The 14,590-nt window shown below is 43.6% G+C and overlaps 1 protein-coding gene and 1 non-coding gene across 6 annotated transcripts in view; both read right to left on the minus strand.

The window, feature by feature from the left end:
- Positions 1–14,590, minus strand: part of SDCCAG8 (SHH signaling and ciliogenesis regulator SDCCAG8) — a 249,215-nt gene that overhangs the window by 29,108 nt on the left and 205,517 nt on the right. The window lies entirely within an intron of this gene.
- Positions 172–336, minus strand: LOC125155899 (U1 spliceosomal RNA). The gene has a single exon (XR_007148415.1). It is a non-coding gene; the product is annotated as a U1 spliceosomal RNA (small nuclear RNA).

Below are 14,590 nucleotides of genomic sequence, written 5' to 3' on the forward strand. Positions count from 1 at the left end.
TGGGGATAGCACGTGTTTTCCAACCACAAGGCCACTGCCTAGATCTTGCCGACAGGTTCCTCCTTTCTGAAACTTCCTCCATAGCCTCGGGCTTCATGGGTGGATACACACGTAAGTCTGTGAGTATGTGTTCAATGCATCTTGTCAAATTCATACATTTGTCCCCCCCCCCAGGGGAAAGCGTGAATGCAGTCACCCACTACCACAAATTGTGCAGTCAAGTTTCCCACATTTGGGGAAATCACAGGGGTCAACACATCCGGAGTGCAACGGATAAGCCTCGCCCTGGGAAAACCACCTTCGCTGATCATGGTATCTCCCTTGCCAGGTAAATATAAAAATCATATGTTTTAATATAAAATACATGCAGTGCAGGTTATACTACTCGATGATTACACAGACTAGATGCCGGGATCCTGATTCTGTTATCAACAGGAACAATAACCTATTATTAACAATTGTTTTGTTACCATTGAGATGCAGCTATGTAGACTTTGAATTAAAAGAAAAAAACCTACGTTGAAATCTCAGCACGGTCCCAGGCAAATTCTTCTAAGCCTGTTTCATTTCCAATATAAAATGATTCTACTACCTCCCAGGACTACTTGGAGAGTTAGAGACAGCATGTAAAATGCCTGGCCCTTAGAGATCCTCACTAAGTGACAGTACAATCATCATCATCATTATTATTTTTAATAAAGTGTTTCAGGGGCGCCTGGGGGGCTCAGTCAGGTGAGTGTCTGACCCTTGATTTCGGCTCAGGTCATGATCTCACCGTCGTGGGATGGAGCCCCGTGTCAGGATTCTCTGCTTGGGGTTCTCTCTCTCTCCCCCTCTCTTTTTGCCCCTCCCCCGCTCATGCTGGCTTTCTCTCTCAAAACAAATAAATAAACATTAAAAAAGTACTTCAGAGCATATGCACAGTGCTTCCACATACACGAGCTCACCTAACTCTGAAAACGGCCCCGAATATACGAAGTGCTGCTTCTTTCAAATGAACGAGGCAATTAAGATTCCATAATAACATAACTAAAGCAATAAACAGTATGAGGTATTATTATTATTATTATTATTATTAATTGAGACTCTTCTATGTGCAGTGACTGTGCTAAGTGTTTTTCCAGTTATTTGTAAGTCATTATTAGCAACCTTTTCAAGAAGGTATTATGGCTACTATTGTGATCCTCATTTTATAGACAAGAAAGTGAGGCCCAGAGATGCCCCCGATATCTTGCCTTATTCACGTAGTAAGTGGAGAGCTAGAACACAATCCCAGGTCTGTCATCTAAACCCATGATCTTCACGGCAGCTATAAAATAGCGAAGACAGGACTGAAAGCCAGATTTCTCTGTTTAAGATCTGGTGCTCCTTTGTCCATACCACATTGTCCTTGGGTGGAACTTAACTAAAAGCTACTGGACGTTTGACAAGACAGTCTCCTAGCAAAACAAAACAAAACAAAACAAAACAAAAAACAACTTTGTCCTCACCAAATTTCCATGTATGCTAGTAAATTCTATAGGGTCCGTGGTTCAAGTATCACGTGTGTTTATGTGCACTTGCACAGAGCCTGAATGCTGGGTGCCCCCTCCAGGGTAGTGAAAAATTAGAGCAGTTTTCCTTAGAGCATTTGAATGCATCACACACACAAACACACACCATCAGAGCTGTCATTATATACTTGGAATCCAACATCACTGAAGTTGTCAGGAATTTCTTATCAAGACAATAGTCTTTCAATAAAAGTTAACTGTCAATAGAAGGCTTCTGAATCAAAATGATCTGCTGGGGATGCTAGAACATTTGGAGGCTGCTGATCAGATGCTGGCATGGAGCAAAGGGAGGTTTGGTGCACATATGTGCCCAAGCAGACAGCTCCCCCCCACACACAAAGCCCCGAGGTGTCCCCGAGACTCTCCTCTGGCTTCTGGGCCAGTGGGATCTGGGGGCTGTAATCTGGGGTGGGTTTTTCTCCGGCCTCTGCTCTCTCCCTCCTCACATCCCCCTCACCTGATTGGACCTGGACTGATTTCCAAAATCACTGGGTCCCCCAGCTTCCTAATTTCACCGCTGACTCCAACTCACTTCAAAACAGAATAGGATTTTAACCAACCAGCCAAGCAGACAAACAAATACCTTTTCTATCACTTCAGTGCTTCCAAACTCATTAATCTTTGGTCACATTTCCAGTCAACAGTCAAAAGCAGTTTCCAGGAGGGTCTGAGCATAATAGACTGTGAACAGAGATGTGTTACTTGGAAGTTAGCGCTGTATAAGCACCAAGTGCCCCCACGCTTTCAAACTTAAAGGAGATAAGTCTCAAAGGCCTCTCTAGAGTATTCTGGAATGCATCGTTATGAGGCGGCACTTCTGATCTGTCAGGGGTGGAGACCTGATTATTAACCGTCCGTCCCCCTGACAGTATTCCCCAGAGGCCGACATTGTGAACGTTGTGTCCTTCATTAATTGCAAGGGCTACAGTAGTCCTGGGTTATAGCACGAGAACAAAAACCTGTTTCATTCTAACTTCGCTAAAGGTGTAGGGAAGACCTATTTAATGTTCACGAGCTCTGATTACAGGTTGTACATGTTGCTCCCTGTGCTGAGCGCTGTGGCAATGCACATAGCTAACGTTTATTGAGTCCTTGCTGTGTGCTAGGCACTGCTCTGAACATTTGTGTAATAATTCGTGCAATCCTCTTAACCCCATGAGATACGTAACACAACTGTCATAATTTTATGGATGGAGATGTTTAGGCCCACGTTCAGTAGCTCGTCCCAAATCACACAGCACAGAAGAGGGCAGAGCAGGTATTTGAAGCCGTGCCATCTGGGTTCAGAAGGCACGTTCTTAACTACCCTTCCTTATGATGACTCTCAGAGACATTAAGTAGGAAAGGGTCTGATTCTCAGCCTACCAGCCATGGGAGTTTGGTGATATTTAGCCTCTCTCTAACCAGATGACTTCAAAGTAAAATGTAATTTTTACCATACATGTCCCACCTGTCCATCTCACAAGATTGTTAGGAAACTTTATTTTATATTCGTGTTCTCACTCCCATGATTCTCTGCTTTCTTTCTCCCGTGTGCAAAGGTCTAGTGTAGGCCCATTGGCCGTGACCTCTTTGAGGGGAGGGCCAGTATCTAATATATTTCAGTAGCTCCTGTGGCCAGACCTCACAGCTTGCTATGACTATCTTCATCACAGCCTCAGAAATTGCCTCTTTGGGTGCTAATTAGGGGCCTCAAAATGAACAACCAAAGACCTTTGGCTTTGCCAACCGAAGAAGGGGGCATAGATTTGTATAGATTTGTGCATCCTGCATTTGGTGTTTAAATGCCTTCTCCAAATGGTCTCAGACAAAATGAAAAGGCACTGAAATCAGCCAGCCCCAGTAAGATATACAGGGACAGTCTGACCAGAAATAAGCTAGGGAAAAACAAGTAGTAGCTTCTCTTCTGGAAGCCCCTGAGGTCAGCTTTGTCATCAGCCCACGGTACTCAGGGATATTAAAAACACTGCCACAATGGAGGGAACACAGCTAACGTGATAGAAAGGAGACAAGATTGGATATAAAACAGAAATACTGCCTTTCCAGAGAGAGAAAATTGTTAATACAAATGAACAGCTGTTTGGGAAGAAAACATTATTTCTCCAAACCCAGACAAAGCTCTATTTATTACATTTCAGAGACACTTAAATTATAGTGTCTGAAAGCTATCTTATCATGGGTTTATCTGTGACACCTAAATTATCCAAAAATCTGAGAGGTTAAGCCAAAATAAAGGCTTTCCTGTGAGAAAGGCTTCTCGAGAGAAAGTTCCTCTTTTTCCTCAAAGGAGCAGGTGAATAAATTCACTGTGTAGCATAACCAAATGAATACTAAATTCCAGCACTAAACTTTCTGGAAATGCAATGGAATATTAAATGCAAAATTCATTCCAAGATGTTAATGTATGCTATTTAAAAATCTAAATGCATAGTTCACTATTCCCGTTGGTCTGTTTATATTCTTGTGTTCACATGGGTTCTCGACTGCATCCAGCTCTGGGTCTGCCCCAGGTGCTCCCCAGAAGTCCTGGAATGTTCTCTGTGCTTGCTGTGCTGGGCCAGTCCTGTTATGGGAGGTGCTGGAAATGGCATCAGCCCTGACCCTTCCAGAGGAGACCAGGGCTCACCAACACCTTTCTCACTGACTAGCATGTGTCTGGCTGCCTTGAGGCATTTCTGGAATGCTGTCATAGTCTGTCATACTCTGATTAAAAAAAAAAAAAAAAAAAAAATTGGGGCACCTGGGTGGCTCAGTTGGTTAGGCAACTGACTTCGGCTCAGGTCATGATCTCGCGGTTTGTTGAGTTCGAGCCCTGCATCAGGCTCTGTGCTGACAGCTCAGAGCCTGGAGCCTGCTTCGGATTCTGTGTCTCCCCCTCTCTCTACCCCTCCCCTGCTCACACTCTGTGTCTCTCTGTCTCTCAATAATAAATAAACGTTAAAAAAAACAAAAGTAAAAAAAAATTGCCACTAAGGGGAAAAAATGAAGAAAATCCTATTTGGCAGGGTCTAGGGAAAGTTACACAACAGACCAAGTGACCAGGTTAGGGGGCACTGTCAAGGTCAAGGGTAGGCTTGCCTCAGTCCTTTCTGCTCATCCCTCCAGTCAATTCAAGTACAGCACAGGCTTCAGGCTAGATGGGAAACACAACAAAAGCAACACCATAAAGAAGGAAACTAAAATCCATAATCTTGTGATGCTACCTTACCACGGGTGACCTGAACTTGAATGCTCTGGGGCCACTCAGGAGTCTCTATCACCCTACACAAGACGTGTGCTTCCCTCCTCTTGTTAGCACTTGGTACCGTTCTACCTTTACTTCCGACATACCTCGTGGGGTGCAGTGCGGCATAGTAAGTTAGTGAAGACTTGAGAGTTTCCTAGTGAAAGGTGTTATGGTGTTATGTAAATACACAGTATTATTTTGTCTTTATTCCAGCATTACTGGTTTAAATAGTTCAGTGTGTGTAAATATGTTTAATAATGTGTATTAATTAGATTTTTTTTTTTTTTTTTGGAATTCCCTGGCATCTCAGTTAACTAAGTGGTAGCAGGCTTACTGGTGCAGGGAACTGTTAAGGACAGTGTCTGACAACTATCTGTTGGTCTGTCCCATTCAGATCAAATTCTAGCTAGGTGAATCCACTCAGTGCGTGTCGTCATTTACTTGAGCACAAGACGAAATCGCTAGGTTGTGACCCCCTCGTGAAAATAAAGAGCCAGATGCAAATGTTAAAATTCACAACATGCGACCAACCCATCCCAGAGAATGGGAGGAACTGGGCAAGCTCCCTGTAAGCAGTTAGTAGGATGGAAAAGCCTAAGCGTGCAACGTTCGGAAAAAAAAAAAAAATTCTTTTAAGTACCAGTACCACATGCTTTATACTGAAGTGTCTAAAAATAAATACTACTCTGAAGATCAAGTGTCAATCAGGGCCAGGTTAACCCTTGATAGCCACTTCCGTTCCCCTCTAGGAATAGCATTTTCTCCGACCTTGTCAGCAATGTAGGGTCAAGAGGATCTGACCGTGGCAACCCAACTTTCTTTACAGGGTTCTGAATAAAGGGTTATTTCCAGCCTTCTCTCCAGACAATAGCCATCTACACCTGCTGGCGCTCATAGGAACACTGAGAGTTCAGATTGATTACATGGACAGGTATTTCCCGGAGACGTTGCTTTTTAAATATCCTGTGTGGGCATGTGCCCATGTGGCAGAATGGTCTTGTTTTCTTTCCCATCACAGATGGCCGAGAGTCCTTCCCATGAGAATGGAGTCAAAAGCATAGGCTTCAGAATTATCATAAAGATGGGGAGAAGGTGTCAATGAATTACTGAAAAACTCACAGAACTCATCATATGCTGAGTTAAATGAGTAATGTTACCCTAGAGAACATCTTGTGTTATGTGTATTATTTTCTCCCTCCCAAGATAAAAATCTGCACAGAGACCTGTACTGTGATTGGATCGTGCCATACAGGCATCATAAGAAGTCCTTGAGTCAGGATGGTCTTGAGCTGGACAGCCAACAGAAACACTTCAGGCTAGCTGACTGAGCCACCAGGAGGGACAAGACATAGAACATGCCTCGACATTGGGAATACAAGGGAGGTCAGACAGAAGTCATGTGCTGCTTCTCATGTTGGGTTTTAAGTCTAAACCGATCTTCCAAAGTGTGGAAAACAAAGAATATTATTAGAAAGAGTGCCTTTTTTTACTCTCTGCATATCCCCAGCTCTCCTTCAGAGTCAAGAATCACCTTCTACAAAGCCCTATCTGATCTCCTCCTATATGTTCCTTCTCCCGTGTTCCACATCATCGCTCTGATCACAGTGCATCAGAACTGTCTACAGGAAGAAAGGTCAGCCCTTTGTGAGCAGGGGATGGTTCTCACGGGCAGCCACAATGTTTGGCACAGGACCTGACATAGGCAGGTATTGAAGGAAAGAAGGATTTTTTAAAAGTGTTTATTTATTTATTTTTGAGAGAGAGAGACAGACAAAGTGTAAGTGGTGGGGGAGGGGAAGAGAGAGAGGGAGGTACAGAACCCAAAGCGGGCTCCAGGCTCCGAGCCATCAGCACAGAGCCCGATGCGGGACTCGAACTCATGAACTGTGAGATCGTGACCTGAGCCAAAGTGGAACGCTCATCCAACTGAGCCACCCAGGTGCCCCAGGGAAAATAGGATTTGTAATGACAGCATCACAGACCGTGCTTATAAAGCACCGACTGGCCTGAAATCAGATGGCATCACAGTCACATCACCCTTTTTATAGAGATGGCTTTCAAGGAACCACTGGCAAAAGCTTCCATCTCCACCTTCAGCTGGAGTAGAGAATTAGTTACATTTGTGGAGGTCATATTGCTTTTGCTTCTGAAGAATATGGACTTCTTCTTCTTTTTTTTTTTTTTTTTTTTTTTTTGCTAAAAGAAAACTAGATAAAAAAGAGGGCAATGCCTCAGTGTAGAGAAGGCCTTGGGGACTTTCTAGGAAAACAATTTCACTGGCAGCAGCTGGAGATGCAGCATATGATCTTGCTAAAGCTGTTTAAGTGCCATACACGCTGTTGGTGCTGGTGTTTTCCAGTGACTGAGAGGCAGGGACTTCAATGCAACGTGAAGAAAATACCACAACATTCACCTGTCCCGGCAAGTATTTACCAAACACCTACAACGTGCTCCCTACCGGCTGCTGGGAAATGGTGGAGGACAAGACAGAGAAGATGTCACTCCCAGGGTGTTGCATGTAGTTGTCGACGGGATCCCTATCTGGGGGAATTTCGCAAAGACGCTTCTGGGAAAGTGCTGGGAGAGGAACCTCAGTGGTGGAGTGGAGGCAAGTTAAATCTCTGCTCGAGGACTCACTCATGACGGCATCAACGTGACGCGATTCGGTAAGCTTTGTTTAAACAGACTTCCAACTACATTTTATGAGCTCTGGCCACGGCGGCTACCCAAGTAGATTAGATACTGGCCCCACCCCTCAGCACCTCCAGAAAGACCTTGGCACATGGGTAAGGAAAGCAGTAGATCAGCGTGCAAGGGGAGGGCCCAGGTGCAGGTGAGCGGTCTTAGAATTCAGAAAGGACTTCATTGAAGAAAACCTCTCCATTGACTCTAAAGCAATGTGAGTTACTGATGAACCAACAAGATACGACAGTACACTCATCTGTACCAATAACCCTGAAAGAGAGTAATACGGAAATAAAATGTACTGCCTGACTGGTAACAAAGGTTTCGATGCAATCCGTTTCACAACACAGCAGAATGCTAATGTAGTTCAAATCTGACTGGATGTGCCAAGAAAGAAAAAAATGTTTCCCATCGATGCAAATTTTTTGGAGACTAAGAAAATGGACTTCTAGAGCCTCTCAAGGACTCTGCTAGTCATGCCACAGACAGTTTGAAGGAACTGCTGACTCCTGAGACCACGCCGCGGGATTAAAACAAAGACCGCAAAGTTGCCGCCTTCCCCAAGCAGCATTCATGGGATCGCGAGGCGGGGCCACCTTTCAGAGCAGGGAACAGGCAGAGCTGGGAACAGGCAGGCTGACCCAGTGCACTTTCTTTTTGATCAACCTTATATTTGACTGTATTTTAGTAAATTATCCATGTAGTTGTATTTTGACAGCTCTCTTTACAGCAGTAAAACAAAATGTGTGCATCGCAAATGGCAAAGATTCAAATTTCAGCTATGTTTATCCAAAATAGCACTGAACTGCTTCTGTACTTATGCTATACTGCCTACAGCTTTACGGAAGGGAAGACAGATGGGATGAATTTAGCAGGGAAACAGCTGTGGCTTGAAGAAGAGACAAGCAAAAGTTTTGCTATCAGGCTTCATTATGTATCAAGGTACCAGTAAAATGTGTATCCGTAAGGCAGCCAAAAAAGTGTTTTTCATTTGACTAGTGATAATTACCCTTTCTCAACAGCTGACAATGTTCTAAGTGGCATTAAATAGGTAGAATAATTAAGCAATAAGATACAACAGGCAGCGCCTTGCTGGGAACTGTGGTTCCCCTCAGGTGAGCTTGGAAGGCCGAGGCTAAGGGGTCAATGACTTCAACCGCCTGAGAGATACAGCAGGAAGTTGCTGGGGGGACCGCACACCATTAGGAAACAGCAGGGAAACTCCCCAGGGAGGCTGGAAACTGGGAGCTTATCTGTGACGGTGACATGTTGGAAGGAAAGTGACCCCCGAACTTCTCCCCTTGACTCAACAATGGATGTGCGCCCTTCACCCCCACTGGACATGCTTGTGGAAATGGAGGGAGGGATGGTCCTCCTCAGAATCATCTTTCATCTGTGTTCAGATGTTCAGTTAGGTGTTTCTCAAGACTGGGCTGCGTCAACCTTCAGACAAGAGGAAATTTCCGGGCTTTACAATGACGACCAGTCACATTGCTAGTTAAGTGTGCTCGGATATACCGTTCCTGACACCGTACCGATCCCACTCTCAGCTGTAGCCTCGGGGAAAACTGACCAACGTCTACTGCCAATCCTAGAGACCCTCCTATGCAGCTGAGAGTTCACTGCACAAACTTGGTGTTTGCAATAAGAAAGCATGCACTTTGTGGGAAAAAAAATTGTACCTCTTTATGATTGCATTAAGTAGAGCCCTCTATATTGGGTGACCGACAAAGAAAAAATATATATACGTTTATATATTGATGTTTAGCTATTTTTGAGAGAGACAGAGACAGAGCATGAGCAGGGGAGGGGCAGAGAGACAGGGAGACACAGAATCTGACGTGGGCCTCGAACCCGCTGACTGCTAGATCATGACCTGAGCCGAAGTCGGACACTTAACCGACTGAGACACCCAGGCGCCCCTAAATAGATTTTTTAATAAATCTAACCTGTGCCACACATGGATAACACCCTTGTGTTCCACCCAGATCAATAACGTTAATACTGCCACGGTAACAGAAAGGAGAAACACAGAAACGGCCTGAAAAAGGAACAAACACACTGTGACATGTATGCACTAAACCCGGGTGTGACAGTGCTATCTGGTGGCACAAAGTTTACCTCACTGCCACTGAGTGGTAATGAATGGAAAGCATGAACATGGTCAAAAGCATGTGAGAACAGATTAGAAACTTACTACCTTCCTCAGTTTTCACCATCACTTTCTATTTGTGCTCAGGCAAGAGGCTGTACGTTTTCTTTTCTTGTAGGTACAATTATTGTTGTCCCCCTGTGGCCTTTTTGTAACGTTCTGCTACTTTTCCAGTGACTTTTGTTCCTGGCAACACTTCTCAGGACTCTACCGGACTGCGTCTTGACAGGCCCCCTAATACCACTGCTTTTCTGGGTCCACTAGGACCATTGTCTCTTTTAGAGGCAGAAAGACCATGAGGTATTGTAGAGACAGCACAGGCTTTGGAGTCAGGTAAAACTGTTTGAAGTGTAGCTTTGCCTCTCACAGACAATTTCCTTCCTCTGGGTCTCAGTTGCCTCATTTGTAAACTGGGGTAAACTGTGGACAGCTTTTGTAGAGCACCTAGTGTAACATCACGGTAAACCGTCAATAATTAGGAATGACTTTTTTTTCTTTTTTTTTTTAAATGGAAGGAAGGATTTTACTGAATTGCCCTTCCTGCAATTCTCTTATTTCAAATGATTGTTCCTCTTCTATTCCTTCTCACAATTCATCCATCTGCCTTGAATTTACAGCAACATAAACATACTTGAGAATGTGACTATTTTAAGCTCTCTACCACATTTTCTCCTATCGATCAGCACCCAAGATTTTCACGCAGAGACACGGGATCCTCAGGTGTGAGATATGTTTGCACCGCTTAAGGCACGCATGTTGGGACTCCGTTCTGAAACTGACCAGATGCCCTTCGGGGAACCACAGTCGTGGCTTAGTGGCTGGAGAGCAGCTCAGAGGACACAGAGAATGAGAACATAAAATAATGCCATATCTGGTTGGTACCACGCAGGAACTTTTTAAAAATTGGTATCACGGGAGCTAAAATATTCCTAAGTTCTTCACATCGGCCTCCCTTCTTCATAGACTTGGGAGTAAAGCCACATGGTTCTGCTTACTCCTCTGTCGTGTATGTGGCTGTGTGACCTCCCTGTGCCTCAATTTCCTGAGTAGTACTTTCCTCATAGGGTTGTACAAGAATTAGATTGTCAATAAAGGTAAGCGTTTAGAACATGGACAGTGGCTGGTACATAGAAAGTACTGTCTAAAGTTAGCTGCTGCTGGGGCGCCTGGGTGGCTCAGTTGGTTGAGCATCTGACTCTTGATTTCAGCTCGGGTCATGATCCCAGGGTCTTGGGATCAAGCCCCGCGTCAGGCTCTGAGCTGAGTGTGGAGCCTGCTTAAGATTCTTTTTGTCCCTCCATCCCTGTCCCCAACTCTCTCTAAAATAAATGAAAATAAAAAAAATAAAGTTAGCTGCTACAATGTTAGTGATAACAATTGTAATGGTAATTTATTATATATGTATTTATGTGTTGTATGATTATGTGCTAGGTAATAATCATCATTATTGTAAGGTGTGTCAGAAAATTTGTACATGGTAGCAAGAAGTTTTGTACAATGTTTAATGGGTGCCAAACTATGGAAACTGGGAGTCAGCAAGAGGGCCTGGAACCAAGAACCCTTAGTGCATGAAATGAGAGTAGAGACAACGTCCTGGGCTCTGGAGGCTGGTGGTGTGGATGAATTTCTCTTACGGCAAAGATCTTAAGATCGTCGTTTTGATCACCAGACTTCTTCATAAGAAGTATGCTCCTAAAGTTAGTAACTTGCTCAGACCCACACACAAGTCAAGACCAAATAGAACTGTGTCTTGTACCTCTTGAGACCTCATTTCAGGATGGATCCCAAAGGTTCCTACAGAGAGATCTTGATCCATACCAGGATACTTGATGATTATATTTCTGACAGAGAGAGATGCCTTGGGTACTGCAGCCAAAAAGAGAAGAATACACGTGACAGCCCAGAGGCCATGCTGTCTCAGTGCAAGTCAACAAGGTCTCCATCTCTTGGATTCCTCATATTGTAAATGATGATAACCACCTTTGATAACCACTTAACCAAGGGTTGGAGCTGAAATTCATAAAGCATGCATGAGGTTGCAATTATAAATACAGAAACGATCTCTCTTTTAAGAATCAATTTTGAGTGACTTCAATCAATATGTTAAATGCCTTATAAAACTAATGAAAAATTAAACTTCAGATACACTGTACTTTGACATCAACCATCAACATTACAAATGCCATGTTTGCTCAAAGACTGCTACCAGCAGAAGATTCAGAAATAAAATACACCGTATTTAAAAGAAAACATTTCTCAGTGCACGATACCAGTCAACAGTGGTAAGCCATTACTGATATGGAGACTGACCAGCCAGGCAAAGCAAAGACATTTTTACTTAAAAGGTGGATTCTTTCCCTATATTTTCTGCACGGCTCTGATATTACATTTTTTTTATAATTTTTTTTTCGACGTTTATTTATTTTTGGGACAGAGAGAGACAGAGCATGAACGGGGGAGGGGCAGAGAGAGAGGGAGACACAGAATCGGAAACAGGCTCCAGGCTCTGAGCCATCAGCCCAGAGCCTGACGCGGGGCTCGAACTCACGGACCGCGAGATCGTGACCTGGCTGAAGTCGGACGCTTAACCGACTGCGCCACCCAGGCGCCCCTGATATTACATTTAAAAAGAAAGAACCGTGCCTTGGATGTAAAACCAACTATTAAACAATGTGGACATTTACATGAGCTATCTCTAGTTTTGTGATAATAGTCACTCCCTGGTAGTCTAGTGGTTAGGATTGGGCACTCTCTAGTTTTGTGATAATTTTCACTTTTGATCTGACACCGAGAATGAAACATCCTCATGTCTCTGGGATCAACACAGGAGACAAGGGCTGAACTTGAATATTCATATGATCTTTTCCATAAAGAAAAATTAGGAAATAATTGACAAATTGTTATAAAGCATGATGCCCATTTATGACTCCCAAGCCCTAATGTTTCTAGCATTCATGATAAATACCTATGATTCCTTCATCCATTTTTATTTTTGGAAGTTCATCTCTGTATATTCTGTGACAATCTGCTCCCCTAGAATTTGGAATTTGAATAAAGCAGATTTGGTTGCTTTTTTTTCCCCCCAGATGAATGCACAAAGACCCTAAAAAAACAAACGTTCTTTAGAAGACAGAGCAATGAGTGTATTTACTATTTATTAAAGTATAGCATCTACCAAAAAACATACAGGCTGAGCTCTAATCAGCTCCCCCCTACCCAGGACAATTCCATGGTAGGAAGCATGATGGAAGGTCCAGAAAAGCACAATGAGAAAGAGGAGATAAAGACAGAAGATTGTCCCCTCAAAATAAAAAGAAAAGAAAGAAATAGCCTACCCCTCACCAAAAACAAAAAGTAAACCACTTCCCCTGCTTCCAACCCTTTTTTTTTTTTTTAATGCTGGGAACGACCCACTTTGACCTAAGTATATTAGTATAAAAATAAAGGCTAAAAGACTGGTTTTCCTTACATATTTGCATGAAAAGAATTACAGATACAGGGAACAGCTCACTCTAATTTCTTCTAAGAAATCATTTTCTCGAAGCAGATTCTCCCACACTGGCTTCATTATAACTGAGGCATCCGTTTTTTAAAAATACTATTTATTTTGCCACTATATGGCCAAATTTGTCATCTATTTCTGCAGGCTTGTTAAAAGAATCACCATTTAGCTTTCCATAACCTGCAGGGCCCAGAGAAGCTAGAATTATAGGGGAATTTCCCCACTGGCCAGGGCAGGATGGAGGAGGAAAACAGAACTTGACTACTTGGGGCACCTGGGTGGCTCAGTCGGTTAAGCATGTGACTTAAACTCAGGTCGTGAATCTCACAGTTTGTGAATTTGGGCCCCGCGTCGGGCTCTGAGCTGACAGCTCAGAGCCTGGAGCCTGCATCAGATTCTGTGTCTCCCTCTCGCCCTCTGCCCCCCTCCACTTGTTCCCTCTCTCTCAAAAACACATAAATAAACATTTAAAAAAGAAAGAAGAAAAGAACCTGACTACTCTTCTCAGACCTAATTCTGTCAGGTTTTCGCTTTCAGGAAACCAAAACAAGGAGAGGAAGCCGACAGCAAAGTAAACTCTACATGCTCCTGGTTCATGCCGTGGATAAGGAGGTGGGGGACACACGACATCTGGACGGAGACCAAAGGACCCCACTAATCCTCACTCCCAGACCACACATACCTCGGGTGCAGAGACCACTCTGACCCATATTTGTCTCCTTAGGGCCCAGGATAGCGCCCAGCCAGGTCCCGTGAGAAAGCTGAAACTGCTGGTTGGTTGGGTAACATTCTCAAACATGCTCTGCCCTGCAAATGTGGCACAGAGGGCTCTAATGAACTGAGTAGTGTTTCACCAGCATCACAAGGCAAATTTACTACAGTGAATTGTGTTGTTCAGGGACGAATGACCACTTAACTCATCCATTTTGGAAATCTGGATTTAATATGTGGGGCTTGCCTGAAGTGAGATGCAGGGACACAAGCTTGGCTTTCTATCAGGCTGAATTTGGCGTAAGACATTTTGATTTAGGGTCATTTATGAAATTTCAGAGCCTCCAGTTTTTTAGCACAATTGAGTGTGCCCAAGACAGACTGATGCAATGCAATTAAATATTTTGCCATTGGCCCATTTTTTCATGTTAGGGCTGAAAGAGGCCTCACAATTCCCTGGGAATTGTTTTCATTATAGCTTTTAAACTTTTTATTCTTTCATTCTGAAATAGAAAGATTCCCTTCTCTTAATATTGTACTTTTCTTTAAAATTGTGCCCTAAATTTTTCTTTTTAAAAAAATTTTTTTAAATGTTTATTCATTTTTGAGAGACAGAGATGGCATGCAGGCAGGGGAGGGGCAGAGAAAGAGGGAGACACAGAATCTGAAGCAGGCTCCAGGCTCTGAGCTGTCAGCACAGAGCCCGATGTGGGGCTCGAACTCATGAACTGTGAGATCATGACCTGAGCCAAAGTCGGACG

This window comes from Prionailurus viverrinus, chromosome F1, assembly GCF_022837055.1.
Source record: "Prionailurus viverrinus isolate Anna chromosome F1, UM_Priviv_1.0, whole genome shotgun sequence".
Lineage (NCBI taxonomy): Eukaryota > Metazoa > Chordata > Mammalia > Carnivora > Felidae > Prionailurus > Prionailurus viverrinus.